The sequence below is a fragment of the Gorilla gorilla genome, chromosome 18, assembly GCF_029281585.2.
Source record: "Gorilla gorilla gorilla isolate KB3781 chromosome 18, NHGRI_mGorGor1-v2.1_pri, whole genome shotgun sequence".
In the NCBI taxonomy this organism is placed as follows: Eukaryota; Metazoa; Chordata; class Mammalia; order Primates; family Hominidae; genus Gorilla; species Gorilla gorilla.
The window spans coordinates 93,684,420-93,709,771 of NC_073242.2; the positions used below are offsets into that span (position 1 = coordinate 93,684,420).

Sequence of the window (25,352 nt, forward strand, 5' to 3'; positions counted from 1 at the left end):
AAAACAAAAACAAAAACAAAAACACCTTGGATTTAAACTCAAATGTGTCTGAGTGCAAAGCCTGAGGGCTAAATCTTGAGCTCTTCTGGTTTATGGGCTGCAAGTTATTCTCCTTGGCTCTAAGTCTATAAGACCAAGGAAGAATGATTGAAAGCAAGAGTGATGGCGCTCCACTGAACTTCATATGTGACATAATTAGTGATCTTGGGACACCTTATTTGAAAGCTGTGGGCCAATATTATAAGGAAAGACATATCTATGTTGACTACTCTGTAATTGAATGCTTCTAAAGTTGACCCATTGTTAATTTAAAGATCTGCTTGACAAAAAGAGAGCTCTGAGACAAGTCATACCATTTACAATAAGCATCATGCCAGAGGGCATAGTTCTGCATGAATTCCCTCAATGATTGGTCTGTAGTCCTCATTGTGCTTCCCATCCTCTTGCCGTATTAGGTCTTATTTTTATAGTTCTATAGTATGCTGTATTCTCCCATGGATGCCAAAAAAACATGATTTCTATTGTTGGCATTGTAAGCTATAATCATGTAATTGGAAACAGCTGTGCACACAAGAAATATAATTCAAAGCAGTTTAATTAATATGTCTTCATTGACAAATTCCACTCATAATACTGATAATATTGTATGATTCTATAATCAAAAAAGGGAGTTTCTGAATCCTGGCCATTTCCACATTATTTGGTCAAATTTTACTTTTATGAAGAAAACTGAAAAATATATTTTGAGTATAATTTTATCTGATCTTCCAACTCTTTTCCTGACTTCTTGTTGCAATTCCCTTCTCTCCTCAAAACCAGAGGCTAACAAAATTATGCTTCAAAATTTGTCTTCATGGTGCAGTGGATGTTGTTGCATGCCCACCCATCCCCATTTCAAATCTGAGGTATTCCCCCATCTTCTGTATGGGTGCCACTCCTAAAATTGAGCTTAGCTGAAGACAGTTGCCTTATCCAAGGCCATGGCCCCTTTTGATGGGCAGCCTGTACCCAATGACTGGTCAGTTGTAAGGAAGTATAAAGGCTGTCTTTGCTTGTCTTCATGTGGTCCCACTCGGAAGGTTCATGCCAGTAGTTGGAATGGCTGCAACCCTTGTTGCAACTGTATCACAGATCAATTCTCCCTCTTGCCAATCCAGCTTCCTTCACTCCCCTCTTGGCTCACTGCAAGCTCCCCTTCCCAGGGTTCATGCCATTCCCCGGCCTCAGCCTCCGAGTAGCTGGGACTACAGGTGCCCTCCACTACGCCCAGCTAATTTTTTGTGTGTATTTTTGGTAAAGATGGGATTTCACCGTGTTAGCCAGGACGGTCTCGATCTCCTGACCTCGTGATCTGCCCACCTCGGCCTCCCAAAGTGCTGGGATTACAGGCTTGAGCCACTGCTCCTGGCCACAGCATTTGTTTTTTGAGGAACTCAACCCAAGATAGGTTTTAGACTAATTTTTACTTTATATTATTGTCCTTGCCTTAGCTTTTTGACGCCTTTCTGTTTCTTTGCATCTCTGATGCTGACCCATTCTCTATTTACTGTTTGCTTTTTGATTCTACCTTTTAAAATCTGCCTTTGGTTCTCATGAATTCTTGTGGACTCAACATAGTAAATATTGTTTACAAAGGTCTTATTCTAAATCCAACCTATAAGTTTGTATCAAACCTGGACAGTGATTTACTTTAATGAATCAACTTCTTTCTACTAACATTTAAAACATACACATACACACACACATCATATCACACCCACTCCCACACAGTATATACACACCACAACATACATATATACACACACACACACACACACACAGTGTCCTATGTGGTTGAGTATTGCAGCATGATTTATTAAAAAGAAATCTTGTCTGAAAATTTGAATAAATTAATTTTAGAAGATAGCATTTTAATTTTTAGAAAATAAATGACAAAACATTATTTTTTATTAGGTGCATACTATATTCTAGATAACTGTCTCATACATATTAATTAATTTACTCTTTATCCCTAGCCCCTCAAATATATATCATTATTTTTTCCTATTTTACACATAAAAATATTGAGAAAGTTATCTTAAGTTGCCATATTTCACCAGAAGAAAAAGGCTATTCAGTATATTTTGACCTGTTTTTTTTAATGAGATGATTTAAACATGGTAGCAACAGATTTTTGTAAGTCATTTGTCTCAAAATGCTGTTAAACTATTTTAAATTCTATAAAAAAACATGATTAGCATACACTTTGCTGTAAAAAGTTCACATTATTGAAAACATATGCTTCTGAATGAACATTTGTCAAGTAAGCCTTTATGTTTTTGATCTTTTACAATGCAAAATATTTTTAATGGATGACAGTAAATCTGCATCATAAACTTTGTCATTAGCTAATACTACAGTTCAAATTCAATTATAATTTCCAATCAACTATCTGAAGTTAAAATGCTTATTCAAATACTAGGGAGATTACTATTCTGCAATCCTTGACAACACTAGTACTCCAATTTAATACTCTCACTTAAAGGAAAATTTATTTTGTTTAAACAATAACATAGAATTTTTGTATATCTGACTTTTTTATTTTAATGCAAACAGTTACATTACTTGTTACATCCCAAGTCTTAATAGAGTACTATGAACATATTGGCTTTAGGTTGGATTTATACAGAAGTTGAGAAAATTTAATAAAAAGTTTGTTATGTTTTAAGAGTCAGGGAAAAAGAAACATTAATGGAAATCAGAATTTCTCTTGTCAATATTCTTAGCAGTTTTCTTTTCATTTCAAGAAAATTCTATTCACCCCCAGAGATAACATTTTCTTCTGTAGTGCCATAAGTGGCACTGATTTGGATAGTATGATCGACATTTCATCTATTCCCTGACAAGAGTGGCAGAGTCACATCTCAAGTGCCTTTTGATGGTGACAAAATTAGCTAATATCATTGCATTCTGTTTTACTTCAATGCTTTTAAAAATGTTTCCAATCTACACTTTGATGATGCATAGCCAAGGCAGTCACACACTGTGAATTTCTAGGTGAGGCTCTGATTTCACATATGCTTGCTTTTTGTTCTGGTATTCGTGAGACCACCGGTTTCAGTATTTGATGGAGTCAACTCCAGCAGTTATGCACACTTTATACCTAACTGAAATTCTGAAATGGAATTAGAAAGGAAATAAAGTAAAGGAAAAGGGTTTTTTTTAGAAATAAAAATGAGAAATTAACTAAGAATTAAATTTATTGATGTTCTTATGGGGTGATCCAATGGTAAAAAAAATTATGGTCGTGGGCTTGTAGATGAAATAATCCAGCCCTCATCATTATTAGAGGTAGGGAGTAATTTAGAAGGCTCAGTTATGTTTCATAATTCTAAAGGTGTATACACTAAACAGCATGTGATAAAGCCTGAGTTCCACAGACTAAAGTGTGTGAAGATGTCCTTACCCAAAGTCATTAAGGAGCTGTAAGATGAATATGATGCTGTTGCCCAACCATGGACGTATAGGCTAAGGGGAGTGTTGAATGAGAATACAAGTGGTACTGCTAATATCAAATAGATAAAACTACACTATTATGCATAGTGCCTGAAACAAATATTTTCCATGATTTAAGATAAATTTGAATGGAGTTTGGTTATCTCTAGATAGTATTTCTACCTTTGAAACATGTATTAGTCTTGAGAACATCAAACTTAACAATTGAGACCAGATGGGTCAAAGGTAGATACTTACAGAGCCTTCACATTTTTTCTATCCTACATATTGTAGTATGTTATGGGTTGAATTGTGCCTTTTCAATACTTATTTCATGAAATCCTAACCTCTAGTACTTTAGAAAGTTACTTTATTTGGAAATAGGAAGTTTACGGAAGTAACATTTAAATGAGGTCATTAGGATGTACTCTAATCCAACATGACTATTATCCTTATAAAAATGAGACATTTGAAAACAGAGACACAAATATAGGTACAAAAAGATGACCGTGTGAGCATGAAGGTGGCCATCTACCTGTTAAGGATAGAGGCCTGGAACAGATCCTTCCTTTGCAGCCCTCTGAAGGAGCCAGCCCTGCTCAAACCTACATTTCAGACATTTTAGCCCCCAGACCTGTGAGATACTTGTTCAATCTATACAGTTCGTATTCTTGTGGCATGGCAGCCCTAGCAAACTAATACACATGTTGGTACCAAAAAGTACAGTGCTGCTGCAACAAATACATAAATGTGCAGAAGTGACTTTAGGGCAGGATAATTGACAGAGGTTGAAAGAGTTTTGGCATATCACACATAAAAAGCCTAGGTTGACTTCAATAAACTATTGATAGAAATATGGATATTAAAGAGATGGTGATGAGGGCTCAGAAATAATGAAATCAGAGCAGCTGAGCTCCATTAACGTGAGGAGCCAGGAAAACACGCAGGAACTAATTAGTCTTGCCCTGTTACTTTTCAGAACCATGCTCCCAATTCTTCAGTACGGGACATTACAGGGCAAGGTCCAACACAGTGTTTCCTCTCCCAGCTACCTCATGGGTGGAGTGGGGGATGGGAAGTGAAGGGGAGTAGTTCTTTGAGGGATAATTTATAATGGCAGTTTCTTAGTGCTTAAAGCACTTTATCATAGAGGGCATCTCTTACAAACCCATTAAGTACTTGGGACTTTCTTGATCCAGTATTTTTTGGTTTTTCTTATAAATATTACCACACGAAACAGATGAAACTCCTTAAGGAAAATGAACGCATACTCAAAAACAAGACATTTAGAACAATAACCATTTTAAAAGCAAAGGAACATTCTGAATTAAATATTTCATCAATATAAAAATAGTAGAGCGTATGGATAAAAATATTCACCTATGTTAAATTAAAAATTTTAGACGTTAGTAATATGAGGCAAGGACAGAAAAACATTAAAAGATAAATCTTACATGTAAAAATGTAATATCATAGATCAAAATATTAAAAACATATGTTGAATTGAGGGAATATCTTCTGAGAAACGTCTCATAAAAAGGCGAGGCCAAAACGTGTTAATTTTTCTTTTTTTGAGATGGAGTCTAGCTCTGTCACCCAAGCTGGAGTACAGTGGTGAGATCTCAGCTCACTGCGACCTCTGCCTATAGGGTTCAAGTGATTCTCCTATCTCAGCCTCCCAAGTAGCTGAAATTATAGGTATGTGCCACCAGACATGGCTATTTTTTTTTTTTTTTTTTTGTATTTTTAGTACAGACAGGGTTTCACCATGTTGGCCAGGCTGATCTTAAACTCCTGACCTCAAGTGATACACCTGTCTCAGCCTCCTAAAGTGCTGGGATGACAGGCGTGAGCCACTGAGCCCAGCCAAAATGTATTAATTTGAGAGAATATCTTCCTCAAAATCTCTCCAAAAGAAAATATGAAGAATATATTAAAAGAAAACTTAGGGCTACAGAAACAGAAATATAAACTTTCTCATCCAAAGAATGTGATTCACAGAAAAAAAAGCATGGAGGAAAATTAAAATGAAGAAAAAGAAACATTTAAATGAATAATTGAATTACATTTTTAGAGTACTAATACTTAAGAAATAAAAGGCAACCCAGATTGAAATGTCTTGTCAAGAACCAAGGAAGTGATAAGGAAAATGCCCACACCTAGACATACTTCAGAGTGAAATTCAAGAATATTAAAAAAAATTATGCACGTGTTAAAATTTTTTATAGAGAAAAATATCACATGCAAAACAATAAGATTAAGGCTAAAATAATTTATAACAATATTGAACACAATAAATCAACAGATAATTATTTTCAATAAATTAAAGGAAAAGAAGGAATGTGTTAAGCCCCATGGTCTTGCAATTGAAGTCATGTTAAAAATATTTACAGCCAGATAAAGCCTCAGAAGTCTTGTCACATGAAGACTGTGTATTAGTTCATTCTTGCACTGCTATAAAGAAATACCTAAGACTGGGTAATTTATAAAGAAAAAAAGTTTTAATTGGCTGATAGTTCTGCAGGCTGTTATAGGAAGTATAGCTGGGGAGGCCTCAGGGAACTTTCAATCATGATGGAAGGCCAAGGTGAAGCGACACGTCTTACATGGCTGGAGAAAAAGGAAAAGAGAGTGAGGGGGGAGGTGCTACACACTTTTACAAACCCGACCTCATAACTCACTATCAGGAAAACAGCACCAAAGGGGATATCCACAACTGTGATCAATCACCTCCCACCAAGCCCCTCTCCCAATACTGGGGATTACAATTTGACATGAGATTAGGGCAGAGAGACCCAAATTCAAATATCAGATTGCAACTGTCAATAATATTTTATAAAATACTAAATTAAGATGACACAGAAATTTAAAAAAATGCTGCCAGAGATATATGAACTGAAGATGCTCAAATAACTGAATAAAGTTTATAAACCAACACACATAGGGGGAAACTGTATCTTTAATAAATAGACTAGAAAATCAATCAGTAATTTTTTTTTCTAGGAAGAGTCAGATGATAAATATTTATGTTTTAACAAGCATATAGACTATATACAACTTTTATTCATCTATTAAACAGTTTTTAAAAACAACTATACTGTCTTTGTTGAAACTACTCAACCTCTGCCACAGTACCAAGAAAGTAATCATAGACAATTTTTAAATAAATTGTCGTAGCTATTTTGATAAGCCTTTACAAAAACTTACAGCAGTCTGTGGTTGACACAGGCTATTGGTTTCCTAATTTCTGGTCTCAAAGATGTCATCACAATGAGAGTTGAGAGTGTGAGTATAACATGAAATCTTACATTGTTATAAAATTATTTTCTTATTACTAGAGAGGGTGAATATCCATTTACATGTGATAAAATTAAGAGAAAAAATTTTACATATTGAAGTAATAAGTTTGTTTCAAATTATTAATAATTGAATATAAATGGGCTAAGGAATGTACAATGAGTATAAATGGACTAAACTCAGAAGTTAAAAGAGAAAGATATTAGGGAAAAGATCTTGATATACAATATATATTAAATAAATAAATAAGAAAAACATAGGGAAGTCATAGCAAAGAATACTTGTAACTTTATTAATATCATATAAAATGAACTTCAGACAAATGTACAATATGTAAATATCATAATGTAACAAATATTCTGAACAATGCAATCAATAAGTTTAATAATATGAACATAGTAGTGCTTTCAATTTCTCAAGTTCTCATGTTTCCTTGAAATATTAACCAAAAAAAAAATGGTAACTTTCCCCCCAATTATCTATCAATGGATATTAAATCACTCAACTTCAAAAGTTAAAAGAACAATAATTTTATTATTATTATCTCTTATGATGCTATAGTTGGTACCTAGGGCTGGAACCATATAAAGGCTTACTCTTTAGCATTTGTGGCACTTGCACTGGGAAAATTCAACAACTATAAGCTGGAACAATAATGACTCTATAAGCATCTCTATCTCCATGTAATCTTGCCATGTTGTATTTCCATCATGGAGGCTCAGAATAGCTGGACTGCTTTCCTGATAGCTCAAGGTCCAAAGGTTTGTGTCCACAGAGACAGAGGCAGTCAGAAGTTGTATTGATGATTATGACGTAATCTTGAAAGTCACAAAGACTATGCCCTTTACGTTCTATTCTCCAAGGTAGTCACAAAGGCCTGCCAAGGTACACTTACAAGTGAAGTGTCAAAGAATTTATAAGCATGTTTTAAAAGCACTATAATGTTCTAGGTCACAAAGAAAATTTTAGTACATTTCATTGAATGGATAAACAAACTGATCTTGGAACATGAATAATTAATATTTGAATAATTCATATATTCACAATATTAACATATTAGAAAAAATAACAATAATTTATTTTCAAATGATATAGAGAAAAAGTGCCTGATAAAATTAATTTATTATTAGTAGGGGAGGAGTGGCAGACAAAGCAAACCGCTTGGTAAAGGAAGAATTGAGCTTCCTTAATCTGATAAATAAAAAAAGAAATATGAAGATTAAGTGTGATCTCAAACAAAAAAGCATTAGGAATATTGCCTATAAAATTGGAAATGAGTCAGGGAGCCAGTATAATACTTGTATTTACCATTTATCAGTAGTTAAAGTAAAAAAAACTAGATGTTTGAGGTTGGGAAAAAAAAAACATGAAACTTTTAATACAGGAGTTATTAAGCAATTATTTTTAGGCAGCCAGAAAGGGTGAAAGTACTCTGTGGAAATTTCCTTTAATAAAAAGCAGCCCCCAAACCATTTCTTCTCTAACAAAAAGCAGCCTGAAGTGTCAGGTATAGATATGCAGACTAGAAGCTTTTATATGTAAATGGAAGTAGCTGTACCTGGAAGCCAGGTACCATCAATATGGCATCTCCCGCCTTCTTTTCCTTGTCACCACGTGTACAGGTGTCATGACACCCTCCAGGTAAAACCACATGTACTGGCATCATGGCAACCAGCCAGGTTGAAGCCATATTTGCATAATAAAAGACAAGGGTTCGAGAGCCAGTCTTTTCACGGGCTATGTAAATGGCACACCTGGTCAAACCAATCTCCTGGGCCCTATGTAAATCAATTACCTCCTCCTCAAGCCTCTGTACAAAACCAATTGCATTCTGCTGCAAACCAGAGACCCTCTTTTCGGCAACCCACTGTCTCAGCATGAGGAAGCTTTTTCTCTATATATTCTTCTTTCTTTTTTTAAACTTTCTGCTCCTAAACCCACTCTTCATTTATGTCCGTGTCCTGAATTCTTTCTCAACTGAGACCAAGAACCACGATATCTACCCCAGACAACACAGCCATTTCACTGTAATTATTTACAGAAGATATGATTATTTATGTAGGGACTACAAGAGATATTCAGAGTAATTGTAAAAAGTAATAGGAAATGTGGATAGGGTAGGTGGGCATCATATTAACATACTGAAAGTGGTTGAATTTCTATCAAAGAGCGAGAAATGATTACAAAATACAACTATAGGACAGAATTTATGACAGTACCAGAGGATATCAAATGGAAAATAAATATAGCAAAAAGGTATAATACCTCTATAGATGAATGTATAACATTGTAGTAGGAGATGTTTCAAAAGACCTGAATAATTGAGAAAATAATACTATGTACATGGACAGGAAGTTTATAGCATAAAGGTCTCTACTTTACAGAATTAATCCCACAAATTCAGTGACATTTCAATTAAAATACAGTGTGGCTTTGTGATGTTACTTGACTCCGAAGTGTAAATGGAGAAGTAAAATAACAATAATAGCAAGATGTTTCTAAAGAGGGTAAGGGATTGATCAGCATCAAGTAAATCTTTGCTACACCTTGGTAAGAATTTGGAGTACTGTATTTTGTAATTATTTTGCAATGAGTACGCATTTTGGGCTCACTTTGGGGTTGCAAGGAGTTATCTGATCTTTCTAGTTATTTTGTAAATGAGGCAAGAATAGAGAGAAAGTAACCAAAGACTCCAGCAATTACAGAGGCAATGGTGAGAACTGGTCAAATCTGACATAAAATTTGCAAGTGGGTTTACTGATGTTTTGGATATGAGATGTGAATGAAACAGAGGAAACAATCATACATTGTCAGTTTGGGTCCTGAGCAACTGGGTGAGTAATGATGTCATTTTTTGAAACAGAGAATGTTGGGAGAGGGCTGGAATCTGGAAAAGGATGAACCCTTCTCTTTGGCCATATTGAGATTTCTAGTAGATAAGAAACAAGAAACCAGGCAATTAGATATATGAACCTGGAACTTAGGGGAGAAGTAGGGGATAGGGTTTACATTTGAGAGTCACCTGGGTCCTGTTTATCAACCAGCTGTGCTAGTGCTGTACAGGCAGAAGGTGAGGTTCTAGCTCCTCTCTCTAGAACTGACCACCACCCCATCAAGTGCATGTATCTGTCAGGGCTTGCCTCTAGAGAACTCGAGAGAATAAAAAGGTATTAAATATCCAGATTATTAAAAATACAACCCTTTAGCCTAACAAGCAACATTGTCTAATTTCTAGTGGGTTTGAATTAGAATTCTGCCATGAGGAAATGTCCATCCATAAAGTTTTGGTATTTTGTTCTTTTGGTTACTTCCAAAACTTCCCTTAAAAATTGAGTCCTTATCCGACTTTATCTCTTTTGAAGAATGATGATCAGAAAAGCACAGATTCGTTCTCAATTTAATTTACAATTTTGTTAGACTTAACACAGTTTTAAGTGGGATGATTTGTGCTCTCAATTAGCTGTGTCTAAAATATTCTTCTGCCACCAAAATTATTCCTAGAATATTTATGTTTAAAATACTTTTTAATAGGTTCCAAATCACAGAATAGTAAATGTGTAAACTTCTTGGAAAATAAATAACATCACTAAAATGGAATATGTATACACTTTAATTGCATTATCTAATTTCTTTTAAATATGTTTTGGGAGAGAATGATGTTTAACCTAAAATTATACAGTGGTGCCTGCATCCCTGTATATAACAGGATGTGTCTCAAATTTATCTTAAGAATATAGAAAAGCTGTTTAAAAAACAAACAAACAACAACAACAACAACAAAACCTGTGAGGATTCTTTATAGTGCATAGTAATCCTGATACAGATTTTTTTTTAAATCTATATTTCTTACAGATTTTCTGCAGTTATGTTTACAAAGTATCACTAGTTCTATGCCCTTGGATAGATTTCATTTCTCAGCAGATCAGATTTCCACATACATAAATTTGGAAATGACAGTGTCTGCTTTTTCAATTCTGTGTTAGTCATATAGGAGGGCTTGAGAATGGTGAGAAGAGCTGGGCGTGTTGGCTCATGCCTGTAATCCCAGCACTTTGGGAAGCCTAGGTGGGTGGATTGCTTGAGTCCAGGAGTTCGAGAGCAGCCTGGGCAAAGTGGCGAAACCCTGTCTCTACAAAAAAAAAAAAAAAAAAAAAAAAATCAGTGGGGTGTGGTGGTGAATGCCTGTGGTCCCAACTTTTCAGGAGGCTGAGGTGGGAGAAATCACCTGAGCCCAGGAGGCAGAGGCTGCAGTGAGTCGCTATCTCACCACTGCACTCCATCCTGGGTGACAGTGTGAGACCCTGTCTCACACACACACACACACACACACACACACAAAGGAAGAGAGAGAGTGGTGAGAAGAGAAACTAGAAACTTATTCTCCCCAATACACACAGTGTTTAATATTGCATTAAGAGTATTTCTTAATAAATAATTCAGAAATTTATAGAAAGTGGGAGGCCTCCTAGCATAGGGATCACATCCAGCATACCTAATGTTGGCTTTCTTGATTCCTAATTGCTGAACAAGAGGGCTCCCAATGACCCTGATAATGGGACATCTTTGTAGTTCATCTTCAATTTCTTTTTTAGCCACAGTCTTTTCTTCACTTGGAACTTTCATCATCACCCAGGAAGCAATTATACAGGAACTTACTCCTCCTGCCTATTAAAACACATTCAGCAGTAGCTAAGCTATGTTTTGTGGGAAGAAGAGCAAGTCACTGTGCAGGTACCCTGGGATGTAGTGCTGCTTTAATACCGTTGTTGAGCCAGAAAACTTTAGGCCATGAGGAGTTTGTTTGAAGTGTTTTAGTCCTTAAACAATAAACTTCAGGGAATTTGGCTCAAAGGTTTGAATAAATGCATGTTATGCAGAGTGAATAGTGAGGTACACAAAAGTCAATGTGAAGTGAGACTGTTGAGTCAATTTCCTCATGCTTATAATTATTGCTGAAAATTATTGTTGGGGTTGATAATAATTTGCAACTGACGTTAAGTACAGTGATTTCTTCCATCTCCAGGTGAATATTCAGGTTTGTTCTTCATGGCACATGTATTTACGACTGGTGAAAAGTACCATTAAAGGTCAATAGATGTATTTGTATCTGTAAGGTAATTCCTGCCTAAGCTTCACATTTACTGTGAACAGGTAAATGGCTGAATAAATAAATGGCTGATTTTAATGCAAATGTAAATGAGTTTACATATATAACTAATTAATATTTTAATTAAACTAAAGGTTTTCCACAGTTTAGCAGTCACAGCTTCAATAAATGAAATCACTTAATTGGTGCGTGTCTATTTTTCTTTTAAAAATCTGCTTATGAGGACTTTAAAAAATATAAAGTGAAAAGAGATAATCATTTTATTGATTAAGGAGTGGGAAGTGTTTAGGAATTTCACTATATATTCTAAAGGGAGATGCTGGCATTAATGAATTCATTAGTTGTGCATATTTAATTACTCTTATTATACATCTTATTCAGATTCTAAAATTATTTTTCTGGTTATGATATAAGAAGTGTTTAAGGATTTCAGGATATATCTTAAGAAGTGGCATTGGCATAAATAGAAGCAATATTTTTTAAAATCTTTATTGTTGTTCTAAAATGATGCTAATCTAATGTAAAGTTATGAACAGAAAAAATAGAAAGCAGAAATAAAAACACTACAACTGAATTCCCCAGGGAGAACACTACATGAATTAGTGCATTGTCCAAAGGTCTTCATTTGTGTCTGTGTCAGTCTGTTTTTTTCTGTCAGTCTGTCTTTTCCTGTCAGTCTGTCAGTATCTGACACTCTGCTGCCTTCCCCTCTTCTGTCTGTATCTCACTTTGCATATGTCCTATCTACCTAACTGCCTGACCCTGTATCTTTCTTTCTTGCTTTCGTTCTCTGCCCCTTTCTCTTTCTCCTTTAAATGTATGTTTATGTGTGCAAGTAAAGTTACAATTATATATATATTTAGCAACTTTCATTTTTTATTTAACGATATTGCATAGACCTATGTAAAATATTACTGAAAGTATTTCCACCTTTATCCATGGGAGATTTAAACAGCTGTAGTGGATGTCTGAAACCTCGAACCTTATATATACGGTGCTTCTTCATATATATACATAAGATGTTAAAGTTTAATTTATAAATTACACATGGGAAGAGATCAATAACAATAATGATAAAATATAACAATTATAACAATATACTGTAGTCAAAATTACGTGAATGTGGCCTCTCGCTCTCTTTCAAAATATCTTATTGTACTGGACTCACCTATTTTTAGACCTCAGTTGACTCCAAGTAACTTAAATTGTGGAAAGCAAAATTGCGGATAAGAGGGGACCACTGTGTATGTAAATTACCACTAGAAATTGAACAACTGCTGACTATTTTAGAAAAGACATGTGTATCACCAAAGTATTATATACACATATAGAAAGCTATAGAAAACATATGAGGACTGCACACCTCAGCGCTTTATCAAATGCAAAGATTTTCTACTGACAATTCAGACATTGTAAGTAATCACAAGAAAATATGGAATTGATAGTTTCTGAATGCCCCAACCCAGCATGTATGGCAGTGCATCTCATTGTAGTTGTATTAATAATAGGGTGTTTTCCTAATTATTAGGAGAATTGAGAATCTTCTAACACATGCTACTATTCAATTGTCATCTTCCATGAATTCCTTTTTTATTTACAACACTATTTTTTAAAATTTCTTTCTATAATGATTTTTACAGACAATTGTTAATTACATTTACCAAATAATATTGATGGTTTTTGTCATTGGTGCTTTAAAGGGAGGCCTTATGGGTGCTAAATTCTATTTCTCCTCCTCTTCCTCCTCCTTTTTCACCTTCTTCATCTTTTGTCTCCATCTTCTTTCTCTTCTCCTCCTCCTCTTACTCCTTTTCTGCTCCCCCTTCTTCTCAGGAGTTTCCTAATATTACCTTCATTTTTTCTTACACCTTACATTTTAACTTTATCTTTGTATTCTGCAGTTTTATTAGGATGCATTTGGATGCACGCTATATAGTATTCATCCTCTTTAGACTCATAGTGTCATTTCAATTCAATCAGGCATGTTTTTCTTCATTTCTGAAAAAAATGAACTTTTCAAATATTACACCTTTTAATTTCCTCTATTCTTTTCTAAAGCAATGTAATTCTGTAGTGACATCTCAATGTCTCCTCCATGTGTGTTTAATTTCAGTCCTGCATAGTGGACTCTGTATTTTCTTTTCACTAATTCTATCCTCTGCTCTGTGCAATATTAACATTGTTTTTGCCTTTTATTTCAATTGCTGTATTCAACATTTATAGCCTTTTGTTTTTGTCTTTTTCATGTCTTCATATATTCTTGTTCTTTTGTGCTGTTCTTTTGTGGTTTCTTTTTTTTTAAATTAAATGTTAATTACCTCTCTCTGAAGATTTGGGACTTCATTAATCTTAAATTATTTTGTTTTTCTGTCAGTTTCCATTTTTTGATGGATTCATTTGTTTCCTCGTGTATTTAATGCTTGTGATTCTTTACATATGTTGACTTAATATTTGTGATTCTTTATGTTAGTATGGTTTATATTTTATGTAGGCTTATGTTGACTAAGACTCAATCCGTTTTTCTCTCTCTCTCTGTCTCTCTCTATCTCTCTTTCTATCCTCATTATCACCTAGGGGTTTTGTCGGGGCATCCGTCTTCCTCCTTCCCCCTCCCTTTTATGACAGTCCTGCTTCTGAGGTCAGAATCTTGGCATTTTCACCCCTCTTTGATAATGGGGATGTGACATAGGCTGTCAGTCTGCCTATGTGGATTGATCAGTTCCTGGCTGTGAGGCTGCTTGTGCTTTCCATCCTCTTTTTTTCTACATTACATAAGCCAAAGCTGCAGCAAATTGCAGCTTTCATCAGCATCTGTTCAGGGTCAGAGATGAGCCTTTCCAGCCTGTGGTCTCAAGCCATAAAGTCTGACTCCAAACCCAGCCATGTGTTGGTCACTTTATTCCCTATTGCTTGACAAAAACCAACAGTCCCTGCCACAAATGTTTGCTTCTGAACCAGGAGCCATGCAAGACCCCAGAATTAGCTCCGCTTGCCTTATTACATTTCTTGCTTTTCTGCCGTTCTGTTCTAATCTGCTCTGTGGAAGTGGTTTCTGTTTTTTCTCTTGTTGAGTGCTACAATGTCTTTTCAGATTTCTATTTTATAGTTATATAAAATTGCTAGGATGTGTTTAGTGCTGGCTGCAGTATGGGGATTTAAAATCTGAATTTAGAATGTTTTTCTGGCTATAATTTAGGAATGCCCTTTGAATGCACTTATAATAATGTCATTGCTTCCATTATTTTTCTGTTGCTTTTCTGTTGTTTCACTTAAGTATTTGAAGTGAAACTTTCTACATTAAAAATGGTAAAGGTTTCTTTGCTGTGTGTGTTTTATCCTAATTATATCTTATGTAAAAGGATTTAAAGACATGCAGCTTTTAAAATTTTTAAATGATTTTAATGTTGTCAGACATCAATTTTTACTTTTATAATTTATTGCCTTGATGATTTGCATCGAAAAACTTATTTGCAGGAAAATAAGAAGATAAGACTTCTTCTAGTTTGTTTGTTTAAATATTTTTTGTCTCTATAATTTATTTTGATAAATAAAAGAGTGACATAGGAATCTCTGTCTCCCCATGAGGGTTTACCAGTATACCAACATAATTTTTAGTAATTTATTATTTCTCCCTTTTTTTAAGTGAGAAATTGCATTTTCTCATGTGCTAAGTTTGCATACATATTTGTTGAATTTTTGGACTTTGTTATCTTCCTTCAGTTGATCTATCATGTATTTTATGTCCTATAGATTTATAATTTATTAAAATATTTAAAAGATATGGTAATGCCTTGTTATTCTGTTCCTTCATTCTTTTTTTTCTTCCTAACTAGTTCCACAATTTTGGCCTTTTAAATAAATTTTTAAATTTAGATTAATTTTTCATGTTTCCCCTGCAAATGTTTTTATACTATTGTTGAAGCAATATAAGCAACAGGCCATTAACCTGCTTTTGTTTCTGTGCCAGAGCTCTTACACAAACATATATGAATTTAACTTATAAACATTTATTGTAACTGACTTGAAAACAAAACAAAAGGCAAAGAAAGAGTTTCAGTCAATCATGAACAGTCAAATAACTACAAAAAGAAACCTCCCATCAGATCATAGCCAAATAGGGTAAATGCCTCATGACACTGTATTCAAATAAGGGAAAAGCCTAGCTATAGTCAATCAAATAATTCCTTTCCTTTGCTTCCATGTTCAGCCTACTAAAGCTCACTGCTTATGTTGCTGGGACAAAGCTCTCTGAACTTCTTCTGGTTCTGAGTGCTGCCCAATTCATGAGTTGTTCCTTACTCAAATAAACTGTTGAATGTATTTTTCTAAAGTTTTTCTTTTAATAAAATTCATGACAAATTCATTTAATGTACATGTCAACGTAAGAATTCGTAAGTTGAGTATTCTTGTAAAGATTTTAGATCTCTCTGTACCCAATCTGATCTTTATGCTCTTCATTACATAAAGACTATATGCAATTCTTGAGGTTCATGATTAATTATTGAAAGATCTTTATCATTATGAGGATTTTATTTCTTCTTTTATATTTTTAGCCAGCTGTGATTTATGCATAAAAAAACCATTGATTTATTTCACTCATTTAATAGTCAACAACATCAGTGCATTCTCTTAATATTTCAATTTTTAAAAAATTTATTACCCATGGATTTTCTAATAATACATTTCTGTAATTTCAAAATGATTATAAACTTGCCCACTTTTTTCCAAAATATGCCAATTAGATTTCTTTCTCTTTCCTATATTCTTCTGTAGTCCTTTCAAAATAGTGTTTAACACTGTGGTTATTATGAACACTTGCATCTTTATTTTTACCATAATAAAATGATATTTTAACATTTCACAATCATACGTGATGCTAATTATTGACCTTTAAATTTTTAAAAATGTCTTAATTCCTATTAAGATGACTATATTATAAAATCTACCAAAACCACATCATTCTTATAGTTTTGAATTAAACCTCAATTGGCCATGATATGTTACTCTATAATGGAATTCAATATGCTAACAGTTTATTTTTCATTTCCTGTTCAGAGATGAGATTGGAATCTAGTGTTTTTACTTTTGTGTTATATTTAGCAGGTATTGGTGTTTGTGAGAATACACCATTTGAGAAATATTATTTCTGCTGCCCTACATGGGAATAGAGTTTAATTTTGAAAATGACTTTATTCAGAATGAAATTATACGAAATTGAGACCCACTGGTTTGATTTTAGAGTTATTCATGAAATAATTCCAAATAAATGTAGAATGTGAGGGAAAAGGAAATTGCTGCACAGAAAAACTTTATTTAATTATAACTCAATAACAAATATTTACTATGAATGTTATATATACCAAACACTATTCTAGGATATGGGAATTGAAAAAAAGTAGTATTTTTGGAAGACAGTTCCAGCTTCAAGAAGCTTACATTCTAGTGAGGGGCAGTGAGAGTAAACAAATAGACTAATATCACTATTTTAAAGTTACTGTATTTATATATAAACTCTTATGATAGAAAATGAGCCAAGTAAGGTGAGTCAAAGTGAATGAAAGGTGAAAAATGAAGGATGACATCTATTAAGCTGTTAAGGAGAGGCCTCCAGAGATGATATTTGAGCTGATATATCCAAAGCACAAAACAAAATTACTCAAATGGTATTTTTATGAAATACAAAGGACAAACATGGCACTTAAAATTATCTCTCCTTTCTGTCTTTGGCACACACAGTACATTTTAAGTTTCTTTGGTAATAAATATCTAAAAAGATTTTCATGTATGAGACGCAAAGATACGAATGTTTCCGGTATTTACACCCGAATCTGTGCATGCAAGAAGTGGAAGCCATCAGAGTGAATCCCTTGGCAAAGTTTACACATATTTCAGCAATGCAGCTATGACTCAATATATTTAGAGACTCGTCTCTGGATATTACTCCCACAGCTTATGAGACATAAGAAATTGTGCTTCGCTATTTTGTATTCATACTGGATTGGGACTGCACATTAGCTTGACAACAAGCCCAATTTGCCAGTCTTGGCTCTGAGTGACTAATTTTAGATGTTCAAAAATGTTGGCGATGTTGCATCCAAACAATAATAGTTTACATAATTGTTCTGGCACCACGGTATAAAATAGGATGCCTCTTCCCACTCCAGGTACCAAAAGAATGATTTGTAAAAGCTTTTAGGAATACCTCAGTAAGAAATCTTCTCCTCGAAAATTAAAAGAAATAATAAAATAATTCTAATTATAAGCTCCTGAAGGGAAGAGTTTGTGTTTTCTCATATATTTTTTAACTGTTAGTTTTAACCTGGCCTATTGTTTGGAGTTCTCAGTAAATGTGTGTTCAGTGAATGAAATATATCTAATTCTATGTTTAATAGCAATTGAAGAATTTGTTGAGAAGCTACTGTACCCTACAGAGTAAGCTTTGTTTCGTATACTGCAGGGTAATCTAGTGAATACATATTTATTCAAATTACAAATAAAGCAATTTAGGACTACAGGGAGAGAGGTCTGGTTGTTAACTATCTGAATATTGCAACCAGAATAGCATTGGTGAATTCCTTTGCTAGGAGGGGCATTGCAAGTGAGTCAACCAGTATTTAAAAAGCATTAATCATAGGTCTTGTTCTAGGAGTTGTGGATACAGCAATGAGTGCTAATAGATCCTTGCCCTCAAGTAACTTCCTCGTATTCTAATGTCCTCATAGTCTCATATTCTCTTTTCTCTCTTGTCCAATATCTACAGCTTTAAAAATATTTCCAATCTAGTCCTCTTTCTCTGCCTGATGTAATTACTTCTGCTTTTAAAAATAGATGGAATACTTTCAGGAATCTGAGTTGAAACATACTAAATATATAAATAATTGCAGAGATCTCATTTTCTTTTCCAGCTACTAATCATAGTTTAGTGTTTAATATAGAGAGATATTTTCAAGAGAACATAAAGTATTTACTGTCATTTATCTGTTGCTCAGACAATAGCATTCTTTTGTGGTACTGGAGCTTCTCGAAAGACAGAAAATCCTACCAAATGGATGATTTATGCAAACCCTCAGGGTGAAATGTCCTATGCACATACAATCTGTCAAAAAGTTCTGATGTGAGAGATTCTGATGACCTTAGTAGAGTCTGAAGAAAGGGACAACAGAGCTGAGAATTTTCTTCTAAGTAAAGATAACATGGAAGCTACTATTCCATAAGTCCCCTTTGTGGTTTGTGGGAATGTGGTTTGTGGGAATTTTACATTAGTGGGAATGTAAAACTGAAAACTCAAGGATGCAATTTTGTGTATTAAATTTCCCACACATAATTATGTTTGGCATTATCTAAGGAAGTAAATGAATAGCCACTTATAATTATTTTCATAATCATTTAAACTCAAGGTCTGGCTTTAGGTGATTAGAAGCCAGATTGGGCAGCAGGGCAATCAGAGAATATGTTTCTGGCCATTGAGAATACTGTTTTCGTTTTACATAGAGACAAACCCAGTGAGATACATAGCAATTTTCTTCAGTATATTTCAATTCAACAAATAATCTTCAGCACCATACCTGCCCTGGAAGTACATACCTTTGAATAAGGCAGTGTTTCTTCCCTCAGGATGCTTGCAAACTAGTGGATGGTTTGTGGTTTCCTGGATCCCCCTCTCATATTCCTGTCCTGTTGTGGTAATCATTAGTGACAGCCTCTTGTGATAGTTCATTGTCTTGTGGTGATATTTCTTTTTAATTGATTCTTATTTATTACACATAGGCTTCAGAAATAATAAATCCTCAGTCAGGTAATAAATTTTTGTTAGTAATGACAGTAACTAATAGAACAGTTCAACTCTCTTAAAATTAGCTTTCTGAAAACATCTGATTGTCTTGAGCAATAGTATCATCCATCATCCAAATACCCACCTATTCATTTATTTATTCTTCCTTTAAACAAATATTTGAATTCCTATCATGCATTGGAAATTGTGTTAATAGTTCAAGGTCCCCTACAGAATTGATTGTTCATTAATATGTTTTAAGAATTTTGAAAGGGAACAATCCAAATTTGTATGTATACCTTTATGTACCTCATAAATAAATAAATTCTCTTCACTTTATCAAACTTATTTGCCTGTTGTGCTCTTCCACAATCCATTTTGCTAATGTGTCCTGGGCTTGGACTGTTTTAAAATTTGTTCTTACAAGTATATTGTGCATTTGCATATGAAGGCAATTCCTTTCAAATTATCACTTACCATTATGGAAAGCTACAACCCAAGATGCGTTAATGCAGAGAGTTTTTAGGAAATACATCTGTTTTGAGTCTCTTGAAACTGTTAGATATTGCTAGTGTGGCTTCTCAGATTTGCTTGCTAAATTAACCAGGTATAGTGATTAGAACAATAGACCGAGTGAAAAGTGTGTGGCAATTAATTTCCAGACATCTGGGAATCATCCACTAGTTTGCAAGCATCCTGAGGGAAGAAACACTGCCTTATTCAAAGGTATGTACTTCCAGGGCAGGTATGGCGCTGAAGATTATTTGTTGAATTGAAATATACTGAAGAAAATTGCTATGTATCTCACTGGGTTTGTCTCTATGTAAAACGAAAACAGTATTCTCAATGGCCAGAAACATATTCTCTGATTGCCCTGCTGCCCAATCTGGCTTCTAATCACCTAAAGCCAGACCTTGAGTTTAAATGATTATGAAAATAATTATGTGGCTATTCATTTACTTCCTTAGATAATGCCAAACATAATTATGTGTGGGAAATTTAATACACAAAATTGCATCCTTGAGTTTTCAGTTTTACATTCCCACTAGTTTTATTTCAGTTGTCATGCCCATGCCCTTTCCTCAGTGTTTTAGAGAAAACATCATGGAATCACAACAAAGAGAACCTTTTTTTTTTTTCTTAGAGGAAAATTGTTCTCATGCCCAAAGGTCCTAAGCCCAATGCAGATATAAATCATTTCAGGCTTGGAGAGCACAGACTTACTTTGATTTACTGAATTTTTCCCCTCAATTCCCTTATAACCTTTCAGTGAGATTATACAAGTTCTTTTTTATTATATGCCATACTCAGGGAAAAGTCCTCTGTTTATGCAAACAATCTTTGTAAGACAAAATTATTTCCTCTCATTGCTTCACAAACTCTCAAAAATGTAGCCTGATTTCAGAAGCCCAAACATTAAATTTCTTGGGCTCAGGTGTAAATTGGAATTAGAAAAGGTGTGAAGCAATATAACTAAATTTTTATACTAACAAAAGAAATTAAGAAGAAAAGAAAACTCAACTTCTCCATATTAACAAACTCATAACCATTCAGGTTGAATTCGACTTTGGGTTAATTGCACTTTTGAATGCACGCTTGATTATGAGAGATGCAAATTAGACGTTTGTATTGTTCTGACTTTTGTACCTGGGGAGTATTCTGCTTGTATGAAAGAAGGTTCTGTTTGATATTAAGTTTTTTGGAACTGTTCTAAAGCATCAGAATTTTTAGATTTGTGTGTATACTGCTCAACATGCAGGCAGGAAACAGCATGAAATGATTGCTTAATACTCTAATGTCTTTAAATTACAGTCTTTATAAAGCTGCTTCATTGAACTGGTAGTTTTTTTCATAATTTTATTAGACAAATTGGCTTACATTGAAAATGTATAGTATATTAAGTCCACAGAGCTAAAATAGTCAACTAGAGTTTGTACAATGATTATGAATATCCCAGTATCTAATTTAAACTGTTATCATTATAAATAAATCATTGAAATGCCCAAACAACTCATGTTTATTATTCAAATTATTATTTTTCTGTGCACTTGCCACATTATTTATTCATTTAATAACCAGAGCTTCTAGACCCATGCATGTTTTTATGAACAATCATAAAATGTTGCTTTGTGATATTACTGAGCCAAAAATGTATTTCAAGGTTACCATTTCTCAACAGCTAGTAGATCTTAATTACTAGTTGTGTGAAACAATGTCTTAGATATGCAAGTTTTTATTTTCAGAATTGCCTCATATGTATTCAGTGATTCAGACTTCTAGCCAAGTGTTCTTATAGAAAGATGTAAATTTTTATGAGCATTACAGTAGAAGAAACTGATCTATATTTGCAGAACTTCTCAGTGATGAATAAAGCCTTGATGTGAGGAGCCTGTGCTATGGCAGTTTGTGTTTATTACACACAAATTATTCCATTGAATATATATTTATTTGTATTCATTGAATATGGACTACTTATCTACTAATAGTCAAGCACTGTTAGTTGTGGTCACATACATAATCACATTCAAATCTCACAACAACTGGGTGAGAAAGATGCTACTATTTCCAAATATAAACACAGCAGTTTATAGTGAAAAGGAGAATCTTCTTGGAGTCCAAAAACACATAGTTTTTAACTAGTATTATCACTTACAGCTTATACTGTGTAACTTTGGAATTGGTAGTCAATGTCACTGAGCTGATTTATGTGAGGTTGATCGCATCACCTCACACATGGGAAGTTCTGTGTAAAGGGATGAGAATGTTAATATTCAGGGTGTTTCAAATATAATTTTAGATGAAGTAGCCTAACAAATGCAGAACACTTTGGAGAATTTGTAGCATGTAGGAGAGTATCAATAAATGTTCGTTTCCTCCCCAACTTCTCCCCATCCATGGCAACCATTCAAAACCAGATGATGACTTGCTCAAAATCATACATCACGTGAGTGGCAAATCCACAACTACAACTTTTCATTCTAAGTTCAGAGCTTTGTTCAGTGGAATCAACTGCCTGCCTACTGTGGGACCGTTGGTCTTTTATTTCAACATTTTAGGTTTAAATATTCTGTATCCCATCCATCCTTTTTGGATTGTGGCAGTGCCAAGGAATTGATCATTTTTAATATAAATACCATTTTTAGGAAATAGAAGAAGTTTCTCTCTACCTATCTGTGATAGTTAATTATATATGTTAACTGGGTTGAACCACAGGATACCTAGATATTTGGTTAAACATTATTTTTGGTGGGTGAGTGAGGGTGATTTTGGATGATTGAAATCTGTAGACTGAGTAAAGCAAATTGTACTTTCCAATGTGAGTGGACCTCCTTAAATCTGATAGATGCCTGAATAGAACAAAAGGTTGAGGTAAGAGAGAATTTCCTCTCTCTACCTGACTGCTTTTGAGCTGAGACATTGCTCTTTTCCTGAACTCAAACTGGAACTCATACCACCAACCCTCCTTGTTTTCAGGTCTTCAGACTCATACTGAAGCTATACCACAAGCCATCCTGGCTCTCCAGCTGGCACATAGAAAATTATAGTACTATACAGACTATAGCCATTTCTTTATACATGAGCCAATTCTTTATACATATATATGTATATGTATATATATATATATATATCTCTCTCTCAAACAATCCATTGGTTTTATTCTTTTCTGGAGAGTCCTGACTAATTATCTATCTATACAGCTATCTTTTCTATAAGCAGGGAAATAGTGTTGGAATAAAATAATTCCACTCAATTCTCTAAACATTTTTGAAATAATGATATTTATTAGACATTACTTCATGTACGGCACCATATTCTGCACAATTGTTATAACAATGCCCTAAAGTCAATGAGATTCCTAATATCATAGAGTTTACATTTTCACTGAAAAGATAGCTTGTAATCAAATAATAACATACACTAAAATAATAATGCAAAGTAGCATAGGATAAGTTCCACAAGTGGAAATATAATGAGACGTGAATATAAATATATTGGGGAGCTGACCTGGTCTGAGAATCCAGAAAGAATTCTTCTGGAAAAGACTTCTTCAGTGAGTTGTGTAAAGTAAGTAAGAATTAAGTAGACAAATTAGTTGGGCAGCAGGGGTCAAATGAAGCATAGGTTAAACATATATGAAGACCTAGAGGCATGGTAAAATATAGCTTGTTGGGGAAAAATAAAAAAGAAAACTAAAAGAAGGCTAACAGACTTGGATACTCAGGGGGCTGATGTGGGAAGATCACTTGAGGCCAGGAGTTCAAGGCTGCAACGAGCCATGATCGTATGATCATGGAGTGATCACTGCACTCCAGTCTGGAAGATGGAGCAAGACCCTATAAAAGACCCCTTGCAGAAGGGTAGGGTTTTCATTTAGTCTTGGTTTTGCCATTTTTCTTAACCATACAAATGAAGAGCTTTCATATTCTCCTACATCTTTACTGGAAAAGAAAGCATTTTTTACATTATTTTTAAAAATAGAGATATTTAACAAGATCTATTAGAAAGAGGTTGTGGCTGTGTGTCTGTCTTGTTTTTTGTTGTTGTTTGTTTATTGAGTTTCTTTTTGTGCATGTGAAAAGTGCTGCAGACACATTTTCTCATGTTTTGGCTCTCAGAATTATAAACTTAAATCAATCTGTTACTTTCTAAATTATAAAAGTTTAGTATTATCTGAAACATTTTTGTTTAAAATAAGGCCAAGGGCTAACAGGGTTTCTAAGTTTTTACAACTTACAGAGACATATTTTATGGCTAAATTTAAAGACCTGATTTAATAAAATTACTGAGTTCCAAAATCAGCCAGCTAAGGCATTTAAATGGGAGATATCAACTATTAGATATAAGCCTTGTTAGTCAAACCAACACAATTCAATAACTTTGCAATTTCATTTTTATCATCAATTATATATTAATTTCTGGATGAAGTGATTAGCTAGCATGGAATGTTGGTTAGAAGAAAGATAATGAGGGTGACTGAGGGACAAAATGGTCTCCTGAATTACATTATCAAAATATTAGAGAGTTCAAAAGGAAAATGAGAACACTTATTATTTTTGTCTGTTAGGCAATATGATACTTTATGGACTTTAAACTATTTCAGAGGACTGTCAGTTTAAAGTTGAAACTTGCTGGTAGATTCTGAAAATACCTCTTGTATCATCTCAAAATAATACTTCAGAAAATTCTCCAAAGAAACCTAATAAAATCTAGACCATAACATTATGTACTAAAATGGAGAGCTGGCTATTCCTAAATTTGAGATGATTGTCTGCATGTTGTAATGACAAGGCAGATTAAGCAAAAATAAAATTATCAACAGTAAGGATCTTCTCTCTACATTATCAGATAATTCAGTAATCAACCAACATTAGGAGAGAATAAAGGGACTTTGTTGAGACTAGGGGTTACTGATTGCCTAAGAAATACGTAGTGCACATGAATAAGACGTTGTTGGGTGAGATGGATATAGAAAATATGCTTAATCTTTATTGTTTTCTGTTCTCTATTAGTTTGTACTCTACACGTTCAGAGGGTCAGTCAGAGAGTGGGGCAAAGGTTTTCTTTCCAGTCCCCAAAGGCAAGCAGATGAAAGGAGAATTTGCATCTTGTGCCTATTGGAAAAATATGAATCTGGATATGTATTTCCTTATTCAACAAGAGTGAATAAAAGAACAAAACCCAACAAATAAAACCTGAAAAACA

General features: G+C 34.1%; 2 long non-coding RNA genes across 2 annotated transcripts in view; one reads left to right on the forward strand and one right to left on the reverse strand.

Moving 5' to 3' along the window:
* The window catches only part of LOC129527833 (uncharacterized), a 274,710-nt gene that overhangs the window by 230,274 nt on the left and 19,084 nt on the right, over positions 1 to 25,352 (forward strand). The window lies entirely within an intron of this gene.
* On the reverse strand, positions 5,954 to 7,526 carry LOC129527834 (uncharacterized). Its single transcript, XR_008672932.2, has 2 exons — positions 7,368 to 7,526; positions 5,954 to 6,084 (listed from the first exon to the last, which is right to left on the reverse strand). It is a non-coding gene; the product is annotated as an uncharacterized lncRNA (long non-coding RNA).